This window comes from Ascaphus truei, chromosome 14 (assembly GCF_040206685.1).
Source record: "Ascaphus truei isolate aAscTru1 chromosome 14, aAscTru1.hap1, whole genome shotgun sequence".
NCBI lineage: Eukaryota > Metazoa > Chordata > Amphibia > Anura > Ascaphidae > Ascaphus > Ascaphus truei.
Genome location: NC_134496.1, coordinates 38,319,906 through 38,325,951, shown reverse-complemented (window position 1 = coordinate 38,325,951; position 6,046 = coordinate 38,319,906). Strand labels below are relative to the sequence as shown.

Genomic DNA, 6,046 nt, shown 5'->3' with positions numbered 1-6,046 from the left:
GAGCCCATTGTATTTTTTGTTGTTGGTCTTATTAGTATTTAATTACAACTGTGAACTGATGTGACTTTGCTGCTTTGTTACAATCAGATAAATCTATATCCATCTACTGGAGTGTGAGGAGCAAATGGGATTTGGGGGGAGTGGATAAAGGAACAGATACCATGTTTTTAACACATAGCTATATTGTCCATTTGGTAATGAGATAAACAGTGACCTAGATAAGGAACTTCTGAAAAGACAACAGAGTTTAAAGGCACAGGACCCCCTTCATCTTTCTAGATTCTTAGTCATTCATCCTTGATATGGAAGCAATCTTACAACTTTGCTTACAATTCATTGTAATTGGCTACATTAGAAACATTAAATCGCCATGAAAGCAAAAAAAATAAAAACACATTTTTTAATTCTTCAGTATTTCTTTTTCTTTTCGGTGTGGCCACTGAAAAACCTATGTAATACGGCAGGCATATGCTTATAAGCATCCATGTTAAAATGGGCGAGAAGCAAAAAGTGACACACGAGTGTCCACTTGCATGTCATTACCCAGAATCCTTGGCTGCAGTGGAAGCACTGTATGCTGAGGTAATGGTGAAAAGCAGGGTTGTAAATGTGTCTGAGACATGTGAATGTGCACACAAGTGCTATTTTTCTTTGCTGTACCGTGTAGGTTTTTGTCACTTTTTTTACACCAGAACTTATTTTGTGCCCAGTTGTAGTCAATGAAAAGCAGAACATATCAGCAATGTTTAGACCAGGGGAGTGCAAACCTTCCCCGCTGCGCCCCCTGCAGGCTCCCCTTCCCTCGTTGCGCCTCCTTAGCTTGTCTTTGGCGTAGTTTGATGCCGCGTTACCATGGCGATGCGTCGCAGGATGTTGTAGAGGCCTCACGCGATCCCCCGGCATGCATTTAAATGCCTTGGGGGAAGAGCGTGGGGCCTCTGCATCGCGCCTCCTCCTCCTGAAAAATCTTGCACCCCTGGTTTAGACGACAGATACTTTATCCGATATTTGTACTTAGAGTATATTGATCCAGAAGAAGGCAATAAAAAAAACGTAATGTTTTATTGTTTATTTAAATTCTTCTAATTTAAAGTATACACATTTTATTAAAAAGGTTCAAAATGTAATTTACTGCAAAGTGCGTTCTACATCAAAAGAAATGTAGATATAATAGAAACTATAAAATAATAATAAAAGTGTCACAGTAAAAACATAACAACATTGAAAATAAATAACTATCTTTTTAAGGACCTGCACATTTGAAATTCCCCAATCTAATGCCAATTCCTGCAAACTACTGACTTTTCCTCATGGGATCTGCAACATGCATCTAGCTGCACAGCTCAGTATGCAGTGGCTGGGCTGCAGGGCACTCCTGCTTCCAGCCCGTGGACTCCAGCTCCGGGTCTTGCGCTCCGTCACTACTGGCTCCTTGGGTTTAAACTGTGAGTGTGCTTGTGGCGGCACTTTAGCATTAGCAGTCAGTGGAGAGCAGCGGGAGATGTACTCCGAATCTGCCAAGGGAAACTGTACAAGAAGAGGACAGATCTAGGACGTACCCTGCAGCCTGAAGAACGCAGGTAAGGTGTGTTCCCATAGAGTACAGCCCGGTGGAGTACTACTGATTGGTACAGGGCTATAGTGAGGTCTGATCACACTCACTTATATTACCTCACGTTCTGTACAGTCAGTGATTGTGCATGTGCTTGTATAGTCAGTGATCGTGCTTGTGCAGTCACTCATTTCATGTGCTTGTAGTCAGTGATGTGATTGTATAGTCAGTGATCGTGCTTGTACAGTCACTGATTGTGCATGTGCTTGTGCAGTCACTCATTGCATGTGCTTGTAGTCAGTGATGTGATTGTACAGTTAGTGATTGAGTGATAGTGCATGTACTGTTGCACTTTGAAAATAGATATTTCATGTGACTTATTAGGTGTGAGTGATGTATAATTCATTGTACAGTATAATTAGATTGTACGGTCCATGTAACTGACTCATTTTGTCTTTTACATTTGATCCATTTATTCACGTTGTACCATAATTCCCTATATTCTGTTATACACTACCTATAAATACTGATATATATATATATATATATATATATATATACACACACACACACACACACACTATCTTTTAACATATGTAAATCAACCAGCATAACTCGATGGGCATTAACATTAGTAATGCATTCCTATGTGTGCTTTCAAGTACAACATTTTTTTTTTTACTGGATAGGAAGTTTCGTGGAACATTTCTATCTGAAGAATTACAGCTTTAAGTGGATTTTAGATTTTAAGTAATACCGTTTGTATTTAATATAGAGTTTATTATAAACTTGTTTTTCAGGATCTGGGAATAATGTTTTGTTTGCTGTCCTCAGTGAAGTATAATGTGTTTTCTAAATGTGTCAGGCTAGCTTTGGGTCAACATCTCTTGTTTACTCTTGAAACAGTGCCCTCTTAAACTTCTGCTCTTTGTTTACTGATTTCAGGTATCCACAACACTTTGAAATACAGATTTTTGTGTTAACATTTATGTTTGTGTACATGCACATATATATGTGTGTGTGTGTGTGTGTATGTGTGTGTATATATATATATATGTGTGTGTGTGTGTGTGTGTGTGTGTATATATGTGTGTGTATATATATATGTATATATATATATTCCACAATGTTCTATCTGTACAAGGAAGAATCAAATGACTGAAGCTCAACTCCCTTGTGTGGAACAAGGGTGTACTGTATTGCTACATAATACATTATTAAACAATGGCGCAGAAGGGTCAACAATTTCCATTAAAATGCCTTTATTTTTTATTTATGGGAATGGATTTTTAAAGCATTAGTCACGATTACAGCAATAGATTGTTTAATGTTTGTAAAGTTCATGCTCCCTTCAACAATTTCCTAAATCTCAATGGCATATGCTACTATTGGCTTTGGTAGGTTTGCCTAGGAGTGTAGGACAATTAAATGCAATAGTTAAAAAAAGTTTTTGGGAGGAGGGTAAACAAAGCAGAACAGTTTGATGCAGGAGGGATTCACAGCGAGTGTCGTTTTGAGGGAGGAACAAAAGGTTCACTTGAATTGGATTAAGCATTCAACCACAACACATTGTTAACGTGCCTGACATTGGAAAGATTCACATTTTTGATCCCCAAACCAAATTCCCCTGTTCTTGTCTACATTTCGCAAGCTCCTTATTTGTTAAATTGGTTTGTCTCCTTTTGAGTATAAAAGAGTGAACATGTATATATATGCATAGTTTTACTTTATAGCCCAACCATGTATGTGGTGCTTAATAGAACCCACTTCACAACTATACAACAGGGAACTATAATTACACAAATGCACCTTAACTCACAAAAACAGTCTTTGTCCAGAAGAGAATACCATTTAAAATACACATTGTTCCAGACTATTTTCGCCACATCACTTTTAGTTTTTCAAGGCTAAAATGTAACAAGAGGAACAGTGGCTAATTAAGGAGATAATAATTAACCTACTTGATGACACATAGAAGCCACTTCGCTTACCCATTATTTTCATATACACTCTAAGGTCAGACCATGGTGCCTACATAAACTCTCATTAGATTTTCTGTCCTTGACCTAATTCTTGTAATGTGCATTTTTTTAAATCCATTCACCATCATCATTGCCCCAACCACTTTGTGCTCAATGCATCCACCACCTTTTCTCATATTTCTTCTCAATCTTCAACGCTTAAACGTTACAGCACGATGTCTTGTTCTTCAGCCTTTTCTCTGGAAGTACTTCCTACTTGTATCTTCTTTACATGACTTTATGAAAGTCTCTTTCCTCTCTTCTCTCAGACTGATGGCTATGGTAGGACTTGTACCACAGTCATATCCTTGAGAGGGGCTGTGTTGACAGCCGAAACATCGTTTCTTTCTATGGCATAATACGTCTTTAAATGGAACAATTCCAAAGTGCCTACTCCTTTCTTCTCTACCATCCATGTTGCACAAAGGACAACTGCAGGTCTGTCCAGGACTCTGGAGCCCTGCTATTTGTAAAACTGTTTACCAGTATGCTTGAATACACAGAAGTGCTCCAATACGCTTTCTATGTAAATGGAATTGTACCACACCATTTGATATGTTTGAGAACTTTGGACACTTTGGGCCCTGTTTACTAAGGGATGCTAAACTTCCAGACATCATATGAACCTTCAATAACTAAGACCCCCTTGTCTCTCTGAGTTTGGGCTACAAGAACAAAAAAATTTTGGTTAGGACGTTGCTCCGTCGCTCAATCGCCGTCGCGCTTACTATAAGCGCTTGCGACGGAGTCAATGTATTTGTTTCGGAGCGACGTCGCCAGGCACTATAAGCAAAGTGTGGTATTGCAGGCGCTGTAAAGATGGGCTTAACAGTTATTCATGGAATAAGCAGTAGAGCATGATTGATGCACGGTTGATGTCTGTTTCAGGAATGACAGCATCACTATGTATTGTAAAGTGCAGCATCTGTCCTGATGCCCACCCCCCCTTCCCTCCCACAATCAGACCCCAGTTACAAATGCTGCCAAACCTGAAATTGTAAGTGCTGGTTAAAGGTGGAGCAGGAAAATGTTATCCTGGATAATTCTCAACTGGTCTCTTGTTCTAAGTTCCCTTGACTGTTTTAATGCACGTGGTCAATTCATTCACAAATTCAAGATACCAACTTTTTCTTGGGCGCTTCTCTGAAAATGAATAAATTTTAACCAAAGTTATGACACAGATCAGATTGTATAAGATGCAGAAACACAGTTTACATTTTAAGCTTTAATAAATCCAACAGAGACTGTTTGTCCTAACCTACTAGTGCAGAACTTATCACTGCATGATAAAGAGATTACTTCACTCTGAAAATAGCTACTTAAAGTCTTGTTTTCTCATTTACAGATATTAAATAAATCCACAATGAGCCTCTGTAATATAGCCGTGTTTGAAAATGTGTTACAATGTATTCATTATTTTAGATTTGACTTTATTTTCAATAACCTTGATTTACCTTGCTGATAAATTGAAATTGCTTTTATTGCCAGTTGCTATATACTATTTAAAACGAATAAAACTTTGATCTTCACAAACTAAGTAAGCCCATCAAAGACGGACCATGTTTAGCTTTTTCACTCTGATCCACAGTGGATATTTTGTGCATGATAGTGGCAATGATGTTTGGTATGTTGCCACTTGCTACACAGCCAAGAGCTAAGGAATGAAGTCCATTGTGACTATATCATTTGCAGCACATTATATATATCTATAGATATATATATATAGATATATATATATATATATATCTATATATCTGCAAAAAAACAAGAAGAAAACAGGCGCGCTCCTAGTGTGTTAACATATAAAAATAGTTTTTATCTGACAGGACAAATATAAAATGCGCACTCACAAACAGAAATTATAAGGGCATGTATGAGATATACTCAATCGCCAACTGCAGCATGGATCCAGAACAAAGCGTCCTCAGGTGGAATGGTGCTTCTTTCACTACTCCCAGTAAACCAAAAAGTTACTTGATACTCTGTAGACCGGATGGGACAAAGGGCATATGTCCCACAGGAACTCCTTCCCCGGCTACAAGCACACCTCAGGTTAGTTCCCGCTTGTATATCACCTCGCGTGCATACCCAGGATGTCAGACCTGCCCTCTGCTGCTTCAAAATTCAAGCGACTCCTTCTTTGCTTGCGCGCAGTAAAACCACAACAACTGCTGCATGCGCCGCTCTGAAACGCCCTACGCGTTTCGGCATCAATCCCCTAGTCATTCGTGGCGAAACGCGTGGGGCGTTTGTGGATCGCCGAGTGCAGCAGCTTTTGTGGTTTTACTGGAGTCGCTTGAATTTTGAAGCAGCAGAGGGCAGGTCTGACATCCTGGGCCTGCACCGCGAGGTGATATACAAGCGTGAACTAACCAGAGGAGGTGTGCTTGTAGCCGGGGAAGGAGTACCTGTGGGACATATACCCTTTGTCTCATCCGGTCTACAGTGTATCAAGTAACTTTTTGGTTTACTG

At 39.2% G+C, this 6,046-nt stretch overlaps 1 protein-coding gene across 1 annotated transcript in view; it reads left to right on the top strand.

The window, feature by feature from the left end:
* Positions 1-1,422: 1,422 nt before the first annotated feature.
* PLCH1 (phospholipase C eta 1) overlaps positions 1,423-6,046 on the top strand; it is a 126,036-nt gene continuing 121,412 nt past the window's right edge. The window contains exon 1 of the mRNA XM_075570521.1: positions 1,423-1,580. The gene's annotated coding sequence lies outside the window, so the exon portion shown is untranslated. The remainder of the gene's footprint in view (positions 1,581-6,046) is intronic.